This window comes from Periplaneta americana, chromosome 11 (assembly GCF_040183065.1).
Source record: "Periplaneta americana isolate PAMFEO1 chromosome 11, P.americana_PAMFEO1_priV1, whole genome shotgun sequence".
NCBI classification, from domain to species: Eukaryota; Metazoa; Arthropoda; class Insecta; order Blattodea; family Blattidae; genus Periplaneta; species Periplaneta americana.
The window spans coordinates 163,422,391-163,450,030 of NC_091127.1; the positions used below are offsets into that span (position 1 = coordinate 163,422,391).

Below are 27,640 nucleotides of genomic sequence, written 5' to 3' on the forward strand. Positions count from 1 at the left end.
TGAAGTATTTAGGGAGTTGGAGTAGGAACTGCAGTTAGATTGTTAATTTTTATGTTGTTAGAAAATTCTCTACAATGCTTCGTCTATAAGCTCTAGCATTTATAAGTTAATTAGTCCTCAAATTAAGAAAAAATTAAGAACTATTATTTATTTATTAGGTTATTTTACGACGCTTTATCAACAGCTTAGGTTATTTAGCGTCTGAATGAGATGAAGGTGATAATGCCGGTGAAATGAGTCCGGGGTCCAACACCGAAAGTTACGCAGCATTTACTCATATTGGGTTGAGGGAAAACCCCGGAAAAAACCTCAACCAGGTAACTTGCCCCGACCGGGAATCGAACCCGGGCCACCTGGTTTCGCGGCTAGACGTGCTAACCGTTACTCCACAGACGCGGACTTAAGAACTATTTCCTGGGGCGAGAAAGTAAGAGCGAAACGTTTGTTTAAACCAGTGTCAATGTTATGTTTTTATTTAACGACGCTTGCAAATGCAGAGGTTATATCAGCGTCGCCGGATGTGCCGGAATTTTGTCCCGCAGGAGTTCTTTTACATGTCAGTAAATCTACTGACATGAGCCTGTCGCATTTAATCACACTTAAATGCCATCGACCTGGCCCGGGATCGAACCCGCAACCTTGGGCGTAGAAGGCCAACGCTATACCAACTCGCCAACCAGGTCGACACCAGTGTCAAAGATCGGTGACATGTTCCAACCCTCAATTATAATACACAGTATATTTTATAGAATCAAGTTTTCTTTGATAAAAAAACAAGTTCCGGCGTGTCAACAATGAAAAGTCTAATATTTAACATCAGTCATTGGATTGGATTAGGGATGTATCAATAATGACTACCCCATTATCTCCTGGCCTAGTTGCCTCATAAGTGGTGCCTTCTTGGTATCACTTGTGAGGTTCAGACCTGTCTTCGGACAGTTGACTAAACAACAACAACAACAACAACAACGACAGGAATGGACTACTCAATAAAAAGAAAATTAATAAATGATTAAGTGCTTTTTTCTCTGTTGCCCAAAATTCGCAAAATTCCGGGCAAAAGTCGCCCAAATGGCGTCAATCGCAATTCTTTAAAAATTGGTCGCAAAATCTCTGTTTATGTAGCCCAAACGGCGAAATATCGTCCAATCTGGCAACCCTGACTCGGACAGATGTTTTTCTGTTTCGAATGTGAAGTTTTATGTTCGCTTAGGTTAGTGTTTCTCAGTACTGGTGTAGGTTTTTTCTCTCCATGCTTCTGCTGGTAGTATTTTTAAAAGTATGCATGTTTGCTATTTGTAATTTTTCTCATCATCATCATCCTTCACGAATTAGGCCTCTGTAGACCTGTTTCGGCCCCATCCAGCAGTCTTCTTAAAGGTCTTCCTGGTCGACGATGTCCTCTAGGTTTATACTGCATCATAATTTTTGGGATTCTTGAATTTTCCATTCTTCTTACATGATCTAGCAAATTGAATTTGTATCTGCTGATTTTTTCTTTTACTGACTCTACTTCTAATTGTTCTAAAATTTCTTCATTCCTTTTTCGGTCTAAAAGAGTATATCCTGCTGTCCTCCTGAAGAATTTAATTTCCGTTGCTTTGATTCTGTTCATGTCTTTTTCCTTTAATGTCCAAATCTCGCTTCCGTATAAAAGGGACGGTAATGCTAGTGTGTTATATATTTTTATTCTTGTAGATTTTTGTGCTAATTTAGCTTTTAATGTATTGTTTATTATTCCTAGAATTTGTGTAAATTTGGTAATTTTCTTGTTCACATCTTTTTCATTTTGATAAGATATTTTATAAAAATAGAATTCATGTTAATATGTGTAATATTATACTATAGTACTGTCTTATTTAAAATGAAGCATGTGATGATTTATTTTTTGTGTTCTTAATTTTTAACTTGTCCCGTTTTTTTACAACATGTCCCAGGTTTTTAAAGTAAAAATTTGTAGATTATCCCGTTTTTGAAAAAGCCATTATGGACACTCTAGCATGCGCGCGATTACACGTAACATCTTGGGATGATCGGCCTTCCGGGAAGGAACTGGATATCCCGGATATCATTTCTTTATGAATTCAGGGAAGGATTAACGCTACGTCCTGGTTTCCCGCTACCCCACTTGAATGGTACACGGAAGTGCCCAGCCTCCCTCTCACGTTGCATCTCTTCTCCAGAAACTTCCAAGATGCACGTTATGAGGACATCTGTCCTGTCAACCAATACCCGACCCCCTCCCTCCAAGCCTCCCCTCACCCCTCCATCAGCTGCGGATGTCGAAGCTTTGTTGCTAGTCCGATTTTATTTCCCAGACTCGAAGGTCAATCGCGTTGTTTCCTTCGTTCCGGAAAACGAGACATGCCGACAATGACGACGACAAACCACGAATGGTTGAGATTATCTGGTGGATAGTGAATGGATGTCCAAATTGAAGACTGCGACCCAAGTTGATTAATATTCTGTAAGTCACAATGTACTCTATTTTTTAATACTGCCTCAGTGAACATTGTGTTTTTGTGTTACGCACTATTATGTATTTCTGAATGTTTCCACGCAATGCGAAAGGGTAAATTAACAGAATAGGTCATTGTTTACAGTATAACATTTCTAGAATATTAATTCTTTCGAGTTATACGAACTGAACATCTTCAAACTACTTCAAAAAACATAATTTATGATGTTGGAAAATAATATTATAGTAACTTATAAGAATATTGGCACTGTCAGCATAAAGAAATGTTAATTCATTATGTTTAAATAATACAATTATTTTCTTTAAAATAAAAATAAACTAGAGATTTCAATAGCTTAATATTTTAGACAACAACTTTTTCACGTCAGATTAATTTTTTTGACTTCTCAGTTTAAGACAACCCAGTTTAACGACAGCTGTAAATAGAATCCGTAACTAGAGAGTTGAATAAGTTATTATTATTATTATTATTATTATTATTATTATTATTATTATTATTATTATTTTGGGAATAAACACCAACATTTTCTTTGCTTGATTAACTTTTTCGACATCTTATTCTAAGACAAACCTGAAGTCAAACAGAATGGATTAACTAGAGAGTTCAATGAGTAGGCTAACAGTATTTTAAAAGTAAACAAGAAGATTTTTTTTATCGTCGGATTAACTTCTCGACGTTTTATTTTAAGACAACTCTGGTTAACATCTGTAAAACTGAGAAATTAAAGAGTTCAGTAAGTTATTATTTAGGAAGTAAACACAATTTTCTTCGTAAGATTAACTTCTCTGACGTCTTATTTTAAGACAACTCTGGTTAACATCTGTAAAATTGAGAGACTAAAGAGTTTAGTAAGTTATTATTTAGGAAGTAAACAACACAATTTTCTTCGTAAGATTAACTTTTCTAACGTCTTACTTTAAGACAACCCTGGTTAACATCTGTAAAATGGAGAAATTAAAGAGTTCGTAAGCTATTATTTAGGAAGTAAACAACACAATTTTCTTCGTAAGATTAACTTTTCTGATGTCTTACTTTAAGCCAACTCTGGTTAACAACAAATGTATATATTATGATCTGTAACTAAGAAATTCATCAATTTAATAGTATTTGAGAAGTAAAGAACATAATTTTAATTGCCCGATTAACTTTCTCGATCTCTTGACAATCTATATTCATAAATTAACTACAACTATAACTAGAGAGTTCAACAAGTTGATACTATTTAAAAAATAAGCAATACAATTTTATTTGTGAGATTAACTTCCTCGACGTATTACTTTAAGACAAATATGAAGACAAACCTGGTTAACAAGTGTAAATACAAACTGTAACTAGGCAAGTCGATAAGTCGTTATTATTCAGAAAGTAAACACAATTGTATCAGATCAACTTTCTCGAAGTCCCGTTTTAAGACTGTCCTGGTTAGCGACAATTGTAAGCTAAATAGAATCTGTAAATAATAATAATCTGTGGCGCTACAGCCCACGAAGGGTCAAGACCGACCAGCCGGCTGCTGGCCTCACGGCCACATGCCGAAACAGAGGTGGACGATCATCCTACCAGAATGGAGGTATCGTGTGGTTAGCAATATGAGCCCCTCAGCCGTTATAGCTGGTTTGCGTAACCGGATTTCGCTACCTATCGTAGCTCCCCAAATGCACTACGATACTGGGCGGGCACCGGTCCCATACACTGGCAGAAATTTCATGAGAAAGAATCTGTAAATAGAGAATTAAATAAATTAATTCCGCGTTAGAAATAAACAATACAGTTTTCTTTGTCAGATTAACTTTCTCGACGTTTTATTTTAAGACAGCCCTGGTTAAAGAGAACTGTAAATTAATAGAATCAGTAAATATAGATTTTCAATAATTTATTTATTGATTCCAAATCGCAAACATTCGCCTGGCTAATTCTCTTCGTCAGATTAACTGAATAAGGATCTAAGTACATAGGGGAACAATGTAACATGTACTCTTATTCCCGGGGTTGGGGTATTCAACTTTCTCGACGTCTTATTTTTAGACTACCCTCAACATAATCCTGTTTGACGACAACTGTAGATAGAAATATGTTGTAGCTAGAGAGTTAAATAAGTAAATAATATTTTAGATGTAAACAGTACCGTTTTCTTCTTCCGATCAGCTCTGACGTCTTATTTTAAGACAGCGGTGACCAAAACTCGAGCTGCAGTGATTACATGCGACAGACAGCCTATGAAGTAAGGAGACGGAGGAAAGGTACTTGGCATGAAAACTACAACCAGTGGTGGTTCCTGTACTGACATCTTGATCAATCCCGCGGATAAAAATCTCAAGCTTTGCTGTATCAGTAATGTCACTGCTGTCATCAAGAGCCAGTGAATAATATAAGATTTTTCTTGCTTCTTTTTTTTTTAAACTTCGTCTTGAATATAATCAAGAATTTTCTAAATTCTTCTCTCGATACTTGGTCGAGAAATTCGTAGTTTTTCAGAATTAAAACATTCTTATGGACAAGTTATTTAAACTATTTTAATCATCATTTTTTCGAGAAATTCTTTCATATTAAAAGGCTTTAGAGCACGAGATATTTCAAACCCCATTAGGTAGCTGATTTCCTTACATTTATTTATGCCATCTTTCTCTTCCTGGCTATGATTTAAGACATGTCAATTCCTGGCGTTTAACAGTTCGTTGGCACATAATATTGAATCAGTTTTTCTATAATATTATTATTAAATGAATAAATAGTTACCCTCAATAGTTTAACAGTTCGTTGGCACATAATATTGAATCAGTTTTTCTATAATATTATTATTAAATGAATAAATAGTTACCCTCATCTAAAGATTAAGAAAATTAAAATTGAGAGAAAACCTAATAATTTTATCCTTCTAGAGAGAAGACCTAAAAATATCAATATTCATGCACGTACAGAAGAATTGTCAGTAATACTTAGTGGTCAGTAATAATAATAATAATAATAATAATAATAATAATAATAATAATAACATTATTCAGCGCGGCAATTAATGTTTCCATATACTCCTAATTAAACCGTTGAGCAAAGTAAAATTTACATTTTCTCCGACAGAACTTTACATTCTTTACGAAACCACCTCTTATTGCTTGTAGAGACAGAGTTTGTAGAGTGACATGATACCGCCACTGCTTGCCTCCAGTACGTGAATGAAACACACAGCATCCGTGGCGAAAATGCGATCGTGCGCCGAGCCACTGTGTAACCTGCAACGTGCATAGCACCTATGGAGGGAGGCGGACACCCGAAGGGGAAGTGAAGCAACTGTCTGACTTATTAACGAATTTTCATTTTCCTTACGTCAAGCACTTAAATATAATTTTATACAGTACAAGGCTACAAACTAATGTTTAGTACATGTAACGAAGAAAGAAATGAACAATAACACATAGGACAAATTATCACAATCTAAAATTAACTGTCTTCAGAATGTCTCTGCGACAGAGTTTCAAAATCAGGGATTGTGTCACTTACTGCCTGTCATAGTTGATCACGAAGGTATTTGTCTGTCAGTCGTGATCTAAATTTGGTTTTTACTGTTTTCACTGTTGAAAATAATTTTTCACAAACGTAAGTTGTAGCGAACATGACTTCAACGGAGCAAGCGAAAAAACGAAGCTTCGGATATTTATTTTTTGGCAAAGATTTGAAAAGTTCAACATTTGTCAAGTCCTTACATCTAGCTTTCATTTGACATCACATTGTAAATCTGTGACTTTAAATTGAAGATCTAACCGCATTATTCGTACAGCTGCTGAAAAATAATCAACGTACAGAGATGATGATGATGATGATGATAACAACACTTAACTTTTTAATGTTTCATCAGTAACATGTTGTATAATGCCGTTTTATGTTATACAACCGTTTTCCTCGTAATACTTGTGAACAAATCATACATTTTATATTCTCATCATATTGGCAGCAAAAAAAATGCATCCTCCCATCCTACTTGATACTTTCGTTTTTGTAGAGGTTCATGGTTTCGAGAGAGACATTGCGACGATACGCCACTCGCAGGTCAGAGACAAATACAAATGGAACGGAGTTTGACTCCAGTGAGTGAGAGGGTGGGGGTTGTGGGAGGTAGGAAGCGCATAGCTGTCATTGCGAGCCACAATGTGCTCGTGAGTCACATTTTCGCCACGGCTGATGTACAGGAAACTCCTCGTACCCGTTTGAATGTCTGTGATTACACGATGTAATCACGACACCCGCTTTGGTCACCGCCGTTTTAAAACAACACTGGCTAAAGACAGCTCTAAATATACAGGTAATCTTGTAGCCAGAAAGTTAAACAAGCTATTAATATTTTAGAAGTAAATAACAAAGTTTTCTTTGTTGGATTAACTTCTCTCACGTCTTAGTTTAACAATATTGGTTAAGAAAAAAGAAATGTAACTACTGATGATTTGGTAATAAAACAAATGTAGTGGAGCCAAAACTTCAGAGGTGTAAGCATAGAGCAAAGTGAAAATATATTTTTGCTTTTCTAGTAAAGGTAGTACTGTGATGCTAAAAAAATAGTTTCGAGATTTTAGCAGAAATACGTGTTTTTAGTACTCCTCAGAACAATAAAATAGATTTTGGCATGCTGTCTTTCTGCCTCACTACCCACTTCTGTACAGCGATTTTTTTCTAGACCAGTGGTTTCCAAACTTTTTAAAGGTGCGACTCACGTTCTTATTTGATGTCCCGCATGTTAAAGAATTTCTTTGAAAGTGTTAAACGTATAGAAAATACATGACACCTTTGTAAGACTCTTTTTAAACTCTTTCACTAAAATTTAACCGCAATAATAATCTAGTCTGTAATATGCGGGCTTCTACAGGGTATAAAGGGTATAAGTGCCATTATTTTAACTGATGATTATTCATGTCATAAGGGAAAAAGTGTCCTTAAAATGTTTTCTAATTTCAATATTTAACTAAGTATTAAAGTTTAAAATATTAGACGTTTTGCAACGTTGCTGGATATGGAGGAGTGGGTTTCTAAGTACACAGTACAGCTCAAGCTGTTACAGACATACCGGTACAGACGCTCTGTTCTAATGCAGAAGCGGACCATGATAATACTGTTTACATAATTCGAGGAGCAAATACAAACTTTCAATCTCATTAATAGAACATTATGGTAAATTTACATTTTATGTGACAATATTGCTCCATTTTTTAATTGTATGTCTAAAAAATAAACACTAATGGTTTTCTGCACAAAATAACACGAACTGTTTTCTAATGCAAAATTTTTATCTCTCCCGCTTCCGTAAAGCAGTATCATTTTAAAATAAATTTCTGGTTGTGTGATTTTCGAAACGGGGTAAGAGACTCCTAGTTTTTAAAAATCGTTGAGAAACTGCTACAAAATTTCGCCGATTAGGTAACCTTCTTTGAGGAAAACGTTGACGGTACATCCTTCTTGTCTCACTTGAATTACGACGACTTTCTCCATACATTAATGATATTCCTAAACTGTGAATGACATTGTAAGTTATTTATTGAATACCCTGTACTGAACTGTCATCCACTCGGCAGTATACCTATGGACAGGGACCTTGAACATGGCTGACTCGTACGTACGTCTGTGCAGAGTATGTACTGCCTGCTGAACACGTTACAACATCTCTCACGCCAGAATATTAACAGATTTAAGCATACAATTTTATTTAATTTCACGAAAACGTAATAGAACACACAAATATTTATTTAAAGTAATATTAACTCTTTGCTAGATATACCTACTGATATAATTGTTTTCGTAATTTTACTAACGATATAAGCAGTTTAACGCAAATAAAATAAGAAAAGAAATATTTTTTTTCTGGGAAAATGATTAAGTTTTGACCTTATGTTGTATGGACATTTTTTGATCCTGTAGACCAGGCATGTCAAATGATGCCCACAGGAGCAAGCGCGCGCTTTAGAGCCCAGGAGAGCCTGAGCGCTTTACAGCGGAAAGGAAAGAGACAGACGAAAAATGTGGTATATGCCGCTTGGTCGAGCTATATTCAGGGATGGCCAGCACTGATCCAATAGATAAAGGAAAGAGAACTTATTAAAACTGTATCCATGTTAATTTTTAGATTTGCCTGAGAAGTATAAGTGCATTATAAAATGTAAGTTTTAATTTTAATGCTCATTTTTCAGAAGTTTGATTTTTTTATTTAAAAGAAATATTTTCTCAACTTTTCGTATAGAAAAGTGAAATTTTCAGGTATAGGCCTATTTATTTAGTATCCTTACAGAATGTTTTCGTAAATCTAATATACTGCACATACGTATTACTGAAGATAGTGTATTGAAATTTTTAAAAATATTCGCATGGAAATTGTTTGTAAGGAAATGAATTAACAAAGCAACTACTGTTGCATCATAAGCAAAAGATACGTGCCCATGTGTTGTAAAAATTTCAGCTCTATAGCGGCAGCAGATTTCGAGAAAATAATAATTTAATATTCTGATGATAGGAAGTTGCTCACAAATATCACCTTAAAAGCATAATGTGATAAGAGTTTTGTTATATAATATTAGTTACACTTAAAACAGATACAGTACCTAGGTAACTTTGCTTTGTACTGTAATATTGTTTTGATTAGTTTATTGATTACTTTTGTAAGGCTAAAGATACCATCAATATAAATTCTAACTTATCATGTCATACTCACTCTCTTTCTTTGGAATATCACTTTCTTTGTGTTTCATCCACTTAATACAGTATAATATTATACTACTATTGAATTTAAGTGAATATTCCTTCTATTATGTTATTAAGATTTACAACACAAGTGCAATATTAAGAAATCAGTGTTAGTACTTTTGTTTTACAGACAACATAAGGTAAGGTAAGGTATCCCCGTAACATGCCATGAAGGCACTTGGGGGGGCAAAGAGGTAGAGCCCCATGCTTTCGATGACCTTGACACTAGAATGAGATGGTGTGGTCGGCACCACGCTCTGACCGCCATTTACCCCCAGGAAAGACCTGGCTGAGTGAACCTCGGGGCCGTTCTGAAAGTTTGGCAACGAGAAAAATCCTGAACCCCGGACCTTCCAGTCCGTAGCCAGCTGCTCTACCAACTGAGCTGCCCGACCGCCACAGACAATATAGACAATATAGATAATAATATTAAACAGAAAGAAGCCATATAAAAATAACGACATAAAATTTCACGTTCCGTTTGAAGTTTGTGCACCACTGTTTTCTTAATCCAACAGGTTGCTTATTCATATACACAACTCTTCCTCTTTCCATACTTAGCGCTTGCTGCCCGCGCACGACGTCAAGGTCAGAAAAATGCGCTTGCTTTGACATCACTACTGTAGACTGTCCCCGACGACTGTGAAAAGGATGGCACTTATACCCCTTACACCCTGTATAATCGTAGATAATTATTAATGCATTGATTGTAGAATAAATACGTCTCCCAAAATTTAAATTCTAACGTAGCAGGTGAAGATAAAGAAATAATTATTATTATGGTTGTTTCACGTTACGTGTTGATAGTAACTATTATGTTGTCACGCACAAAACTTATTTTGTTAGTATATACTTACATTGATGTGTTTGTAACAGCTTTAGAATTCAGATGCAATAATGTGTTCAATACAGGATAATTCGTTTTTGGAAAATATTTCTGCCGTTGTGTTGTAGCCTCGGATCTTGAAAACTTAGAGTAGACTGGATCTGCATTGAAAAGTAGAAGTAATTCTGTCTAATATAATTTTTTCTCTTAATCAAACTTTTTTCGTTCATGCTGAATGATCCATTTGATTCTGAGTTTATTTTGTGTAGTAGTAGTGGTGGTGGTGGTGGTGGTGGTGGTGGTGGTGGTGGTGGTGGTGGTGGTGGTAGTAGTAGCAGGAGCAGGAGCAGGAGCAGCAGTAGTAGTAGTAGTAGTAAACGAAAATCATGTGACGATACATTGTATGCTTTTGATTTCAAATTAAGACTCTTTAATTAAATAAATTATGTGTCTCGAATAAATTACTTGTAGATACTGAATATAAAAATCCCGACTAATAATTCAGGAGACGTCGCTGTACACAGACCTGCCTAAAACTGCATGCTGCGTCAATGGGACCCGTGATAGCGAGATGGTATTTGCCAAGTTGGAGTCGAAGATTCGCCTCACAGTTAGGGAAAATCTAGAAAAGAAACCAACCCGGTAATTAGCCCAAGCGGGAATCGAGCTCACGCCCTAGCGCAGCTAAGGATCATTGGGCAAGCACGCTACCAACTGACCTGGGCTGGTAGCTCCCATGCGATGTTACGTTAGAAGTGCAATTTGTAATGTTTATGTACTGCAGCCGTGGCGAGAATGCGACTGGCGAGGACATTGTGGCTCGCAGTGAGAGCTTTGCATTTCTCTTGCTTCTAACCTTCCCCAATCCCCATCCTCTCACTCACTGGAGTCAAACTCTGTTCCATTTGTATTTGTCTCTGACCTGCGAGTGGCATTTGTCTCTCTCGAAACCATGTACCTCTACAAAAACGAAAGTTCCAAATAGGATGGAAGGACGCATTTTTTTGCTGTCAATATGATTAGAATATTAAATGTATGATTTGTTCACAAGTATTAAAAGGAAAACGGTTGTGTAACATAAAACGGCATTATACCACATGTTACTCATGAAACATTAAAATTTAGGTGTTAATAATATCATCATCATCATCATCATCATCATCATCATCATCATCTCTGTACGTCAAACCTTTTTCAGCAGATGTACGAATAATGCGGTGAGCTCTTCAATTTGAAGTCACTGATTTACTATGTGATGTCAAATGAAAGCTAGATGTAAGGAATTGACAAATGTTGAACTTTCAAATCCTTGCCAAAAAATAAATATCCGAAGCTTCGTGCTTTCGCTTGCTCTGTTGAAGCCATGTTCGCTACAACTTACGTTTGTGAAAAATTATTTTCAACAATGAAAATAGTAAAAGCCAAATTTAAATAACGACTGACAGACAAATACCTCCATGATCAACTACGACTGGCAGTAAGTGACATAATTCCTGATTTTGGAACTTTGTCGCAGAGACATTCTGAAGACAGTTAATTTTAGGTTGTGATAATATTCATTTATTGTTCATTCCTTACTTCGTTACACGTACTAAACATTAGTTTGTAACCTTATATATCTATAAAATTATATTTAAGCGCTTGACGTAAGGAAAACGAAAATCCGTTAATAAGTCAGACAGTTGCTTCACTTCCCCTTCGGGTGTCCGCTTCCCTCCATAGGTGCTATACACGTTGCAGGTTACACAGTGGCTCGGCGCACAACTACATTTTCGCCACCGCTGATGTACTGGTTCATCAATTTTTTTTGAGTTGTACAGATTGTTTCTAAAATATTTCCCTGTTGCAAGAGTTTTTTCTGAAAAATATTGTGACCACATGAAGTGATTATTTTTTGTGCGTTATCTTCTTCAATAATTGAATTTTGAGTTTTATGAATCATAATTCTCCATAGAGACATATGAGCGCATCAATGCTAGCACGATGGTCAGGCGGCTAGGATTCGATTTCCTGCCTGCTCGTAATGGAATTTGTGGTGAACAAAGAAGATATTAAGAGAATTTTTCTCGAGGTACTACAGTTTCCTTCTTTCAATCCACAAAAACTATCCATCTCCCCCTTATTTCATCTATCATCTACATCTGCGATGAAGATTTGCAGGTAATACGGGTTTCCGATACTGATGTAGGAAGGGTTTGGGACTCCAACTCCTGATGCTTGTCAAGTATTCGTTTGGTAACGGGACCTGGCCCTGTTACAGTTGAGCTGGGATGGCCCGCCTGACAGCATCGGATTCACGAATACCACCAAGGTTAATCTTCGGACTTGATACAATTATCGCATTTATATGACGCACAATGGGCCACCGCGAGTGTAAATGCAAGAATGTGTCCCGGGTACGTCCGTCGAGAACCAAACCAAGTTAAGAAGCACATGAACAAATTTACAGGAGGCTATACCTAGCTATCTTACCAAAAATTTGTTAATATTGTACAGCACTACAGTGCTTTATCTGTGGTAACCACGCGGAAGAATTCGTTTTAAAATTGAAGATCTTCACGGTTACATAGAAATGCTGCTATTAAAAAAAATAGCATTTACAAAAGTTATTTTAAAGTCCTATCATATCTAGTCGCAGGTTACATATGTAGGAAATACCTGGCTGCTAAATGAAAGATAAATATTTGCTGTTTTCCGTAGAATTTCCTACTTATATTCTATACTAAACAGTTGAACTTCCCGAACACGCTTATCTAAATAACTAGTGTTTACGTCAACAGTATTAGAAATAACCTTACACGCTTCTTCCTTCATCTATATATATAATTTGAACTGGTAATGAAAATTACGGGAAAACTGCTGGACGGATTTTAATAAATGGCCCCTCATTTTGAAGCTTGGAGCTGAAAGTTTTTCGGAAAAATAGTAGTTTTCAGTGAAATGTCAATTTTTAAACATAATTTTCCTATTTTCCAAAATCCATCTGTCGTCAGTTTTGAGAACTAGCTAATAGCATTCACGGCCGACTTGATATTCCCTTTGCTTTTTTGTAAAGGAGAAGCGAAGCGAGCAGCAAGTCGGCCGTGTTGCATTTCAGAATAAAACAAAACACATACTACAGTAAATAATATTACACGAAGGCCATGATCTGCAAGAATGCTGACATATTTAGAGCTAAAATTAAATTGATTATTAAAAACTTAACTTACTAAAAATAATTTACAGGTTCGATTCTGTGGTGTGTAATTTTCTGGGTACAGCTGTGTATTGGATATTAAAAACTACAAAACTTGAAGTGGCTTGATGACATTATTACCATTAGAAATGAAATACTATTGTAGTTAATGGAATGATGTGACTATTTTTCATTAATTATATATATTAATACTATATTGATGATATGAAAGTGAAACTTTTGGGGTTATATAAGTAGATATAGAGAATAACTTAAATTAGATTTTGATTTCTATATTTTACTGAGTGGCGGCTATATAGTATATGTTACTGAAAGCTATAAAACTTACGTAAGATAATAATATTATTAAGAATCTAATATTTTTATAATTATTAATCAAGTGGGGTTGATTCTTTTTCATATATTTAATGGCGGTGTGGTGTAGATATTTATATGCGTGGTTCTCTTCAGTATTGGCTCGAGAGAGTATCTTTCATTGTTATGGAAGCAAATAACTTTCCGAATGTCTGCTATTCTTCGTTGAAAATAAATCTGAAAAATGTTTATTTGAACGTCTAATGAACTTAGTTTGCAGCATTTACTGCACAAGCCACTAGTTTGTATGTATTTTAAAACACGCTAGAGTTGGAGCGATTGAGTAAATAGTAAACGAGAACTAAATTTATAGAAAAGAGTCTTAATGCTTTTGAATATGCTTTGTAAACGTGATTTAAACAATAAGAAAAAAAGAATTAGGAAGATATTTATATGGTTCCAGACTTTTGATTCACCTTGTATTGTGACCTCTAATAAATCTATCATCCGTGGAATTAGCGCTAAGCTGACGACAGATGTACTAGTACACTCTGCGTTGAGCCTGTTCAGGTGTCAATTCATGATTTGCAGATCTACAGAGCTCTCATGTAACGATTTAATATATCGAGGGGATAAAAGAGAAATTATATAAAATAAAACGAAATTATAGTCTATGGATGGTATGCATAAATTTGAAGTAAATGCTTTTGCTAAGGTTTTCGTAATATATACTAGTGAATTCTTTCCTGCGTAGCAAAAAGTTGATCTGGAAGCCGTGCTAGAATCTGTAATATAAATCACTATTTATATGCATAACAAGAAGTATATACTTCTACTTCTAAGTGTAAACTAAGAAAAATCGTAGTTTGCCCTATTTGAGACTTCGTTAGCTCAGCATATGTATTTGTGTTGTTTAATATGACAGAAGAAATTAACATAAATTCATGGAAAGCGAAAACTAATGAATCTTAACAGATAAACCCGAAGCACTGTCGATAATCGATATAATCGAATACTCTTGATAGTTTATACTACTGCCGCGTAGTACATACTTTGTAGTGGGAGTCTGAGGTTTATGCATACAAAACGAAGTATATACTTCTACTTCAAGTACCTTCTACAGTCAAAGCAAAAGGCAATACTACAACTTTATGCATTCCACCCTATACAGGGTGTATCTAAATTGGTGTCAAATATTTCGGGGACGTGTTCCTAACATCAAAACAATTTAAAAAGTTAATAAGAACATGGGTCCGAAAAACAATCGTTAGGGAATTATTAAAGGATTTGTCCCTTCATTGACCGCTGATTGTTTGGTGGTTTTTTGTTTGTTTGTATTTTGTAGAGCGAAGAAATAAGAAGAAAATGTATTCTGTGAGTGAACAGAACGAAATGATTTGCATCATTTAATTGATGATGTGCTTCTGGACGTCATCCAACGAATGTGTTTTAACACGATGCTGCTCCAGCTCATTTCAGTCTGATAGTTCGTAATTTTTTAATGATCGATTTCCCCAAAGATGTATTGGTCGAAGGGGATTCATTGCATGGCCTGCTCGATCGCCTGATTTGAATCCAATGGATTTCTTCGTCTGGGGACATTTAAAGTCCCTGGTTTATACGACTCCTGTACTTAATGTTGATATTCTGAGAGCGTATCCAAATGGATTTCACGAAATACGAAACACTCCAGGAATTTTCAACAGAGTACGCCAGAGCATGTAACGCAGGTTTAGGGAATACATCGAATCAGGAGGAAGCCACTCCGAGCAATTTTTGTAACATAAAATTTTGTCTTGTAACTCTGAAATAAATTATTTTGAGACCAATGTTCATATGAACCTTTTATAATGTTTTGTGTTACGAACACATCCCCGAAATATTTGACACCAATTTAGATACACCCTGTATTTAACGATGCTGTGTTAACTACGCTATTAACTAACGTCAGTGAAGTTGGTGATTGCAATATGGTAGAAATTGGCGAAATACATCCCAGAATTCGCATGCGCTCTGCAGTTGCGGGGAATCTTGGGAAAAAAAAATAATAATTCGGGAGTTCGATCAACGCCAAAACGAATTACGATTCCCGGCCGAACTTATATTTGGAGACTGCGATTGTAGAAATGTTCAAGAATTGTTTTGGATAGATCATCTTATAAACAACTTCATCACAATTCATCGGTGCAAATTGTAGGCGTTAGCTACCAACTTTGGAAATGATACCTTTTTATTTTATGAATTTCATAAATATATTTCGTTGTACTATGTAACAGTGTTGACATCAAGCAATTATTTCATTCGTAGTCCCGGAAAATTCCGAATCTCGCTTTTTTTTTTTTTACCTTGGGGATTTAGTGAAGTGAATTTTTAATGGCAGGCAGAGTAACTATCTCATGCCCCCATGTTTTAGATTGCTACCAGTGCACTTCATTAGAACCAGGTACCCAGCTTCGAAGCCGTTAGCCCTGTGAACTTACAATATATTTATGTTCCCCTATTGTCATAATTCAGGGTTGGTATCTAAGAAATTAGCAAGTTCTTTGTGATAGTAGAAGAGAAAGAGTGGGGAAGGGAAGTGGTCCGTGGCCCATTTCTTTTAGGGCTCATCCCGACATTTGTCTTATTGCTCAAGGGAAACCACGGAAAAACCTAGAGCAGGATGAGATGTCGTGCTGACGACAAGCCAATTGGCTATAGTTTGGTCGGAATATGTTCGGGTGGGAGGTTTTGCTTGTGGTGGGTGAGCGAAAGCTCGTATTGTAGCCCTGAACCACCGGACTCCCCTCGCCCTCGCCGAGCTTGAAGACAACATTAAATCTAATCTTATTTATAAAGAAACCAATACGCAATTTTAATCGCCATATTCTCAAACAGAATGAAACGTGTCAAACGAACATAAAATCTGTCATGGTTTAGAGATGAAGACAATAAAATCCGCATTGATTATTATTGTATTTTCTTCTCTCGGAGAATACGTAACACGAAGTTCCAGGAAGTTTGTTTTGAATAGACGTCTCTGCTTTCTTTAGTATTATTACGTAACAGGCACGATAATAATAAACTGTATATTTAGAAAATTGTTTAGGATATAAAAGAAAATGAGAAATAACGGCTATGAAGTCCACGTTGCGTAACAACCCGAGGTGCCATACTATTTATAACAAATAAAACGAAAATAGACGCACTCTTTTACGAGGAAGCGTCTTCATCGCCCACCTTTATTTCAGTACTCGGCATAAATGTTTCTATTAATAGGAATGAGAAGGATTCTTCTTCTGCTTATAAACAATGATTAAGAACGAGACAGATCCGAAGAAGAGAGCTTCTTTTCATGAATTACCAATATCCATGGCCTCCTGTGAGTTCTGTTAAAATTGTCGTAAAATTCATGTGTATTGCTTCACTTTTAGCTATAATCACATTATTGCAGAAATCTTTCACCAATATATTCATACATTCTGTAGTAGTGACTAACGACAGAGAAGGATTTATAGTTAAATCACAGTCTAGTATATACAGTCACGAATCTTGAGTTGTGAGGTTGCTAGGAACAATTGACTGTACCGGTACTATTTCGCATTGTCTGTAATGAGGCGATATTAGCGATCCTAGTGGTTAGCAACTATCTATGGATGCATATTTACTACGTATTGAGCTTCGTGACTGTATATACTAGACTGTGATTAAATTCCCAGAAGACAAAAATGAGAACAAAGAATGATACTAAGTTCAATTTTCTTCATTGCGGATAAATAGGCCTTTAGAAAAAAAAACACTTTTAGTTCTATCTGATATTTCGTTTTACACTTAGATTTTGCTCTATGATCAATTTTTTTATACATATCGTGTTAATAGCCGAGGTTATGTATGAGATGTGATAGTGTTAATGTAGGCTATTATTTCAATCTAACGTTGAATTTCTGTTATAATAATGTACTTCAGTTTGATATGTGATGTATTTAAATTCTTTATAGTATTGTGTTATAATTCGAATAAAACGCCTTGAAATCCTTGGTTCGGAAATGAAGAGTCTAGAAACAACAGCTACTGCATGTATTAAAAGTGCAAAATGACTGTAGGCCTACAGTTTGTAATGAACAAAGTTACACATTTCAAACAAAATAGAATTTTAAATGGATTAAAATTATAAGAACTCTTCATATTCCATACGGACCAGAACTTTACTTATGTATGGTAGTACAGTACACGAAATAAGAAACCTAAATATATGCAACTTTCTTTGAATAAACAATTTCAAACTGTCCTGAAACGTGATGCGGATAAATAATTGGCGATTCGGATATTTGGAGTTCGGATAATTGGAGTTATACTTATTTTTAACTAATGATATAATGTTTTATAAATTGTTAACAAAAAAAAAATTGAAAACATACCACAGTAAGAAATTTAAGGTCATGGTTGGGTTCAAGTATATCGAGAACCTCTATAGCAGCAATATACTACCTCCACTGATAATACTACTGTTACTACAAACGCTAGTACCGCTATAATAATAATAAATTTAGCTTCCCTTATGAAAAGGTTGCCAGATTTGACAAAGCGTATTACATATAATTTGGAAACACACCTAAAAGGTAAAATGATACACATTAGAAACGGTTAGGGAATCAGATATGCAAAATGTCATAAAAATTTATATCTAAGTAGTGTTTGTGCTCATTTGCAGTTAAGAAAGGGGGGATATTATCAGATAGGTTAGAATGATTTGAATGCCGCGAGAAAAATAATAATACGGAGTGATTGGCATTGATATCTAAACCACAACACTACTATCACGTTCGTATATAGTAAATACGAATAGAGATGGGAACGATATATCGGTTTTTACGAAACACCGATATTTTCTTTTCGATATAGCGATGTAGGCCTATAGATATCGAAATTTTGATTCAGTATATCGTATAATATATCGGTTTTTCTCATAAATTTATCGATTTGTTTTGTGGAATTATCAATATCAACAACAAGATCCACACTAGACAACTGCGATAATTCCCGAGAGATGGCGCTAATGAAGGTGGACAGTTACATAATTGTGCAACCATCGCAATATCTTGTTCTAATTGGCTGGACTGGAATTCGAATTCAAGCTGTTTAATATGCAGCACCAAATTCAAAATGCAGCGTGTGCGAACGTGAGATAGACAGGAGGTTTATTTACGACTGTTTTAATATTGTTATTAATGTTCTCCAAGGCAGGAGAGCAACTCCCACCCTGAAAGGGAACTGTCTGACCTCAAAACGGGTATCAAAACTTTTATTTCTATATTCTGAAATGGAAAGAGAAACAAGGATTTAATACCGATGTGACATTTGTTTACGTCTGTGATTTCTATGCACAATCTAATACTGACATTCTGTTTTTTATATCTTTTAGTGCATCAAAAAATTCTATACCTATAATCATTACCATTGTTGTTTGAAATGTTGGAGTGTAACAATAACTTGCAATGGGAACTTACTATAGAAGGATTATATCAAATCAACTGCGAAGTTTGTTTAAAAAACTTGTAACATTATAAGTACTCTTTAGTTACATTTAAAAATAATTACAAGTTCTCTTTACTTACATTTAAAAATGATTACGTTGTTAGGTAGAAAAGAGCATTATATCTGTGCCCTGGATTGAATCCTATATAGCATTAGAATAATTTAATAGTGTTCCAATATCAAATACTTAACCATGTAGAGTTCACGTAACTCTTTCTCACTATATCATTTAAGCTACCTTGCCTCCACCATAATTTTGATTTAGGTTAAGACCTACATCATATGGTATTGAAAATGTATTGTTTATTGTTATAATTTTACATTTATGCTTTAAGGAATATTGAAACTTTATTGTAATACAGTAAATGTATGCCCGAAAATGCAATTTACTTACGGAATAACGATATATCGATAATCGTTCGATATATCGATATATTTTCTGTAATATATATTGTTTATCGAAATTAGGTTTGGAATATATTGCAATATCAATATATCGGTATTTAATTTATTTCCTCCATCACTAAATACGAACAAAATCCGTTCACTTAGAATAAATCAGTGTATACCTACATTCAAACGTACAGGTAACATGTCCTAAAACCACATTTTTCGGTACAAGGATGGTGTATTTAAACGAAAATATCAAAATATATATGTTTCCCAGCATCAAAATTCGTCTTTATACTTCGCAAAAAGGAGACGAGAAATAAGCATTTTTCATGCCACGCAAGACGTTGGACTCGTGTCCTGTACCTTAGATTAGCGAACACGCAGTCATTCGGTTGCATTCCCGCATAAAATCAGATTTACGTATTACCACAATCAAGTATATACAGTTACGAAGCTCAATACGTAGTAAATACGCATCCATAGATAGTTGCTAACCACTAGATTCGCTACTATCGCCTCATTACAGATTGATGCGAAATAGTACCGGCACAGTCTATTGTTCCTAGCACCCTCACAACTCAAGCTTCGTGACTGTAATACTAGACCAGTGATGTCAAAGCAAGCGCATTTTTCTGGCCTTGATGTCGTGCGCGGGCAGCAAGCGCTAAGTATGGAAAGAGGAAGGGTTGTGTATATGAATAAGCAACCTTTTGGATTAAGAAAACAGTGGTGCACAAACTTCAAACGGAACGTGAAATTTTATGTCGTTATTTTTATATGGCTTCTTTCTGTTTGATATTATCTATATTGCCTGTAAAACAAAAGTACTAACACTGATTTCTTAATATTGCACTTGTGTTTTAAATTTTAATAACATAATAGAGAGTTAAGAAGGAATATTCCATAGTAGTAAAATATTATACTGTATTAAGTGGATGAAACACATCATTCATAAAGAAAGTGATATTCCAAAGAAAGAGATTGAGTATGACATGATAAGTTGGAATTTATATTGATGGTATCTTTAGCCTTACAAAAGTAATCAATAAACTAATCAAAACAATATTACAGTACAAAGCAAAGTTACCTAGGTACTGTATCTGTTTTAAGTGTAACTAAGATTACATAACAAAACTCTTATCGCATTATGCTTTTAAGGTGATATTTGTGAGCAACTTCCTATCATCAGAATATTAAATTATTTTCTCGAAATCTGCGGAAGCTATAGAGCTGAAATTTTTACAACACATGGGCACGTATCTTTTGCTTATGATGTAACAGTAGTTGCTTTGTTAATTCATTTCCTTACAAACAATTTCCAATCGAATATTTTCAAAATTTTCAATACACTATCTTCAGTAATACGTATATACAGTATATTAGATTTACGAAAACATTCTGTAAAGATACTAAATAAATAGGCCTATACCTGAAAATTTCACTTTTCTATACGAAAAGTTGAGAAAATATTTCTTTTGAATAAAAAAAAAATGAAACTTGTGAAAAATGAGCATTAAAATTAAAACTTACATTCTTATAATGCACTTCTACTTCTCAGGCAAATCTAAAAATTAACATGGATACAGTTTTAATAAGTTTTCTTCCCTTTTATCTATTGAATCAGTGCTGGCCATCCCTGAATATAGCTCGACCAAGCGGCATATACCACCTCTTTCGTCTGTCTCTTTCCTTTCCGCTGTGAAGCGCTCAGGCTCTCCTGGGCTCTAAAGCGCGCGCTTGCTCCTGTGGGCATCAATTGACATGCCTGTACTAGACTGTGGCATTACTGTCTTACTGGAATGTAATACATCAGCCGTACACATTCTCTATGCAACTGAAGGTCAAGATAACCGACTGAGGGAGCAGTATCTCACGTGCTTTTAGACAAATATGCAGTGGAAACTTAAAACATGACATCAACGATTACATTTAAATCTTTTTATGTACCCAGAATATCATCATCATCATCATCATCAATCAGGGACGACAAACTAACAGCTGATCATCCCTTATAGTACCTTAACCACAGGGAGACTAAACATAGACCTATATTCGCTTTGCGTAAAAGTCTGCTACTTTATGTGATTGGATTGAGTATATTGACTACCGTACAGTTATTTGCAATTTTTAAAGACATATAAAATAATTATTCATTGTTTTGGTTAGCCTACACTTAGGTATAACAAAAGGTCACGGTTTCTGTTTTTGTATAGGCGAACATCATTCCTATATATCAACATTTGTGAATTATTTTTAACAAAATTTAGGGCTTGATAAATATACAGTGATGTTATAGTAATTATTTTTTCATTCACAAATAACGCCGACAGCTTTTTCTCTCACTATTCGTATCGATCCGGGAATAAATTATTCATATGGGTAATTGCGGTAATTCGATTCCCGCGTAGTCTGTTTACCTGGTTGGGTTTTTTCGAGGTTTTCCCCAACCGAAAGGCGAATGTCTGGTAATCTATGGTGAGTTCTCTGAAGGATGCACTGATCGAGATCGGGACAAAAATCCTGATAAAACTGATATTTAACTCTTGCGGTGAAGTTCAGAGGACGCAATTAGTCAAATCCACTCTCCTCACCTCCAAGCTGGGACCCCCTGGGATCTTTTAAGATGCAAAAAAGTGGTGTGCGGAAAGCAACGGGAAGCTACCGCATTTATCTTTCCCGAGAAAAACTGCAAACAATGATGGACAGACAGAATAAGAAATGAAGCTGTGTTGGAAAGAGTGGATGAAGAAAGTATGATGTTGAAACTGATCAGGAAGAGAAAATGGAATTGGTTGGGTCATTGACTGAGAAGAAACAGCCTACTGAAAGATGTACTGGAAAGAATGGTGAACGGGAGAAGACTTCAGAGCAGAAGAAGATATCAGGTGATATACATTAAGATATATTTATCCTATGCGGGGACAAAGACGAAGGCAGAAAATAGGAAAGATTGGAGAATGCTAGGTTTGCAGTGAAAGAATTATCATTTGGCAGAACACTATGTAACGAAATCTCTGTCTAGTGCAAACGCATTGTTGCCATTTCTTTTCATTACAATTTTATTGAGTCCGTTATTCACCTGATAATAATATGGCGACTGAAGGGAAATTATATTATTTGTAACAACACTGAAAGAGTTTGCTCAATTTACGTTATGAAACGCCTGTTATGATAGGTTATACACACGTCTTTGGAACGCATAATATTACATTCCAGCATAAACATAGTTTGTCAGTTACATGTTGTTAACCTTGTAGAAAGCTCTCTCGACTAGTTGATAAGTATTGCAATCTTGTTTAATTTGAAGCGTGGAGGTTTGTCATGGTGTGGTTTTCATATGCGAATATTATTTTATATAGCTACGTTGAGAGTGTATTGTGTATGAGGTCCTATTCTGTCGGAATGCTATTGTGCACTATCTTAAGCAATTTTTTTTTCCTGGTGAGGCAGTCTTTCACACCTCTGGAAAAATCAGCAGACACTGATGTCCGGATTTAGGGGTCAGAAAATTGAGATATTGGCGAAAACATGGCATCAAAAATCGGGTTTCGATCTGACGTTCTCCGGTCAACAAACGAAGCACGTGTTGAGATGTATCCATGAAAACTTCGAAGGTTGAGGCATCATTTACTGAAAACCGCGCTCATGTATCTAGCGTAATTTTTCAGTAATAAATGTTTGTAATCAGGGAAAGACTTCATGTTTACCCTGTATTGCAGATGTTAGATCAAATGAGGGGAAAATGTGTAAAGCGTTAGTTCAATGGAGAAACGAAAGTAACCCGAGTAAAATCCTATGTAACGATGCTTTGTCCACTACAAATTCCATCATGACCTGGCCGAGAATCGAACATGGGCCGCCTGGATGGGAGATGATCGTGCTAACGTTTGAACCACAGAAGCAGCAAAAGACGACATTAAAGGCTCATTCACAATGAAAATTAAACATAACGTAAGCGTTAACGTAAGAATATAAACGTTACGGTAAAATCAAGAAGTCATACCATCATTCACGATGGGAACATTAACATTACAAGCCACCGGCGTGGCTCAGTCGGTTAAGGCGCTTGCCTGCCGGTCTGAAGTTGCGTTCGATCCCCGCTTGGGCTGATTACCTGGTTGGGTTTTTTCCGAGGTTTTCCCCAACCGTAATGTGAATGCCAGGTAATCTATGGCGAATCCTCGGCCTCCTCTCGCCATCACCAATCTCATCGACGCTAAATAACCTAGTAGTTGATACAGCGTCGTTAAATAACCAACTAAAAAATAAACTTAACAGCAACATACTTGGTAACCATAACACGACGCCATTTCCTCATATTCTGTCGTATACTTCAGCGCTCCACGATTGTATTCTGTTTGCAAATCACGTAAGCATAAGCATGAAAGTTTGGAGTTTGCAAACTTTTTGCAAACTTTCATGTTAACGTCTTACGGTAATTTTTGTCAATGCTTATGTGAATGTATTCTTCATCTTACGATGTATGGTGACGTATACACGTCCGTTGATGTGACATATTAATGAATTTAAATACTATTATAGTCACAATCATGCCATGGTATGAAAGAAAAATTTCACAACCTCGAGAGGGAATCGAACCTGCGACTTCCTGTTCTCTGGTCAGGCGCTCTACCACTGAGCTATCGTGTTCGTCTCACGCCAAAGGCTTGGAATTATCCTTTCATACTGGCGACTCTGTTATAGAGTACTGTCCATAGCGTCTGATCTAGTCAGCACTGCTTATGGCTTGAAAGAAACTTTTACAAATGTAATCTTCATCTTACGATAATTCCAAGCCTTTGGCGTGAGACGAACTCGATAGCTCAGTGGTAGAGCGCCTGACCGGAGAACAGGAAGTCGCAGGTTCGATTCCCGCTCGAGGTTGTGAAATTTTTTCCATTCCATGGCATGATTGTGACTATAATAGTATTTAAATTCACTTATGTGAATCATTGTGAATGATCCCATTTGGTAGCCTGGGCGCGAACGTCTGTGTTTATGTTACGGTTAATATGTTTAATTTTCATTGTGAATGGGCCTTAAGATCTTAAATTATTCGCTGTCTTTCTCATGTTTGCAACAATACTTCTGCCTCGCTCTACGTTCTTTCTCTTTTGTAGTTTCACGTTGCACAGTGAAGTCATTGCAATATCAATGTGATGCCCGGCAGACTGAACACAAGGTTCACTGCTTATCACATCAAGGCGGAACATGTTTTCCTTAGATGTTTACAAACAATATTCATGCCACAAGTTCACAGTATGGCTATTTATTATTCTAGTTTATAATTAGATCTTACACAAATTGCAAAATAAAGTAAGTTACAATATTATTTATAACGTACTACTAAGTTACAACGGAAACTTCAGTGAATATTTTATGGAATCTGGGGCATAATCCTACTTCAGTAGCTCTTTTTAGTAGCTGCTAAACTTCGTGACGCTTAAATATGTTCTTCCATATCAAAATAGGATTTTATGTAGACATTGTGTATTGGCTCAGATTTTCTAGTCGAACTCCTGTCTCAGACTTAGAAGAATGTCCAGTGTCAAAGATACGCATTCTGATTGATGTCTTTAATAGAGGCTTGAAGCAGTGACTACCCCAGAGCATAGGAATCCGTCAAACGTCAGGTCGGTGAAGCCGAAAAATGTACTAGAGTAAGATTCTCGAATCATGGATCTGATGGTAACTTACCCCCTACAAATTTATTCTGTTCGGGTAACTAAGTAAGGAATGTACTATAGGGTTACCAGATTTTTTTTGGATACAATCCGGGTACACTCTAAAGAATGTTTGTTTCATTACATCATTCACCGACTCTGTTGATAATCTTGATCTTTGAGATAACCACAACTAGGGTGACAAGATTCACATCGATAAAAAAGAGGACACAAAGCTTCAAAGAGTAGGACATTGTTCGAAAAAAGAGGACAGAAAATATGTACTTAGATTTAGGCTTGGAATGGAATGGAATTTAACTGAGGGGGGGGGCACGGATGGCCCAGCACTGCGACCTGTTGAGATCTATTGCGCTAACCCTCTATATGGAATGAGTTGCGTGCCACAGATCCCTTACGCGCACAGACCTAACCACATGACCCCCTTAACGACCAGTCCCTTCAGCCGACAGGAATCCATATACCATTCATGCTTCGGCAACTTCCCCCAAGGCCCCCCTATCGGTCCGCCTCGGGTGCTCGTTGCAGAAGCCATCCAACGTCGCTTAACTACATTCAACGGAGGCCGTTCGAGAGAGCCAGTAGCTTCGGGAGTGATCTGAAAAATCAGAAACGAGATGATGAGGAAAGGAAGTGGCGAAGATGAGTGTGGTTCCAATCGCCTGATAAAGTTAGCTGATATTCATCCATAGGTGTGAGACAAAAACCCCGAAAAAAATCTCACGCAGGCAACTCGTCCTGGTCGGTAATCGACCCGGGACCGCTGGGTTCGGAGTTAGACTCGCTAACTCCTCAGCCACAACGGTGGACTAGATTTAGGCTTAGGCCTATATTATACTTTAAATTATGTCAATATATATTTTATTATAAAATATCATACTCAGAACTATGTCATTATCTATTTTATTACAAAATAATTATGAAAAAACTTAATAAAACGCTTTTACATATAGCTACATATGAAAGTCAAGGGAACTATAATTATTAAAGACAGAAAATATCTATTTAGATTTACATTCGCACCTCGATCTCTCGATTTATTAGTTACCTCTGAGCAACGACCATAACAAGGAGGAGCAAAGAGAATTACGATCGTTGGCAAAGAGCAGATTCTGTCGATGCTGCTGCTACCTACAGAGAAATTACTTGATAAAGGCGTTAAATTAGATAATTTCAAAATATTAGGCATAAAAGTTACGAAAAGGAGGACTTTCTTGATGTTTTAAAAGTCCGTCCGGATCCCGGAAAAAGGCTTAAAAAGGAGAACATTTCCGGACAAAAGAGGACATCTGGTCATCCTAACCACAAAAAATTCATACATGAGAATACTCTCTCCACAAATACACTACTGCTAGGCATAGGCCTACATAAAGTAAAATTCACAATTTTCGTAGCTCCATAAAAGGGACAATAGTTTTCTGAAAATGGGAATACGTTTCAGTCCATCTCTCTGACGTAGAATATTTCTTAGAATACATTCCCGTATTTTCTCTGGTACAATGCTTGAACGCCGTTTGGGATAACCATGAGAATACATTCCCTGAACAGGAGCCGCGTTTTGTTTCGATATATCCATGAATAACGTTTCGATTGACGATAAAGAATATCGATTCGATCGACAGCATGTATTGCCAACATCCATGGTTACTACATAGAATTTCCCTATTTAGGTTCCAGGTTGTTTTGGATTCTTGGCTATTTTGATATAATTCACAAGAAAATGCTATCAATCAAAGAAGATATAAACCGGGGACATTACGAGGACAGATTTTAGTTGGGGACATCATGACAAATTATGGATTGTCTCCGGAAATCTGAGACCATAAAGTAAAGACATGCCCATCGTACAGAGTTTAGGTGCAGATTCGTCTCTTGTCTTGTATTTTGTCTTATGTAATTTTCAGATAAGACCTTAGGTCACGTTGGACATAATGACCAGTGAAGTTCGCTTCCAGTTGATAGACTGATATTGGTTTACACTTCTCACGCGAAAGAGAAAAGAAATGGCAAAAGGGGCACAGTTCTTTGCAAGGTGGTGGTGATGATGATGATGATATCTTAATCTGTTGAAGATTCTGATGAGATGGCTGTGAACTACTACTACCTATATGCTGGAACATATATTTCAAAACTGGGTGGAAAGCACGCGCATATCCTCGAAGGGTAGTTGAGGTATAAATCAGTTTCTCTTTGGATGAAATGCATTGAACATAACGGCTGAAAGTTTAAACATAATTATGTTGCAAGTTGTCGTATGAAATGCATTGAACATAACGGCTGAAAGTTTAAACATAATTATGTTGCAAGTTGTCGTATGAAATGCATTGAACATAACGGCGAGCATTTTAAACATAATTATATTGTAAGTCGCTGCATGAAATGGATTGAACATAACGGCTGAAAGTTTAAATATAATTATGTTGCAAGTCGTTGTATGAAATGCATTGAACATAACGGCGAACATTTTAAACATAATTATGTTGCAAGTCGCTGCATGAAATGCATTGAACATAACGACTGAAAGTTTAAACATAATTAT

The 27,640-nt window shown here is 36.0% G+C and overlaps 1 protein-coding gene across 2 annotated transcripts in view; it reads left to right on the top strand.

Moving 5' to 3' along the window:
• The first annotated feature begins 2,340 nt into the window (after window positions 1-2,340).
• per (period circadian regulator) overlaps window positions 2,341-27,640 on the top strand; it is a 280,779-nt gene continuing 255,479 nt past the window's right edge. For both annotated transcript variants that reach the window (XM_069840390.1, XM_069840394.1), the window contains exon 1: window positions 2,341-2,467. The gene's annotated coding sequence lies outside the window, so the exon portion shown is untranslated. The remainder of the gene's footprint in view (window positions 2,468-27,640) is intronic.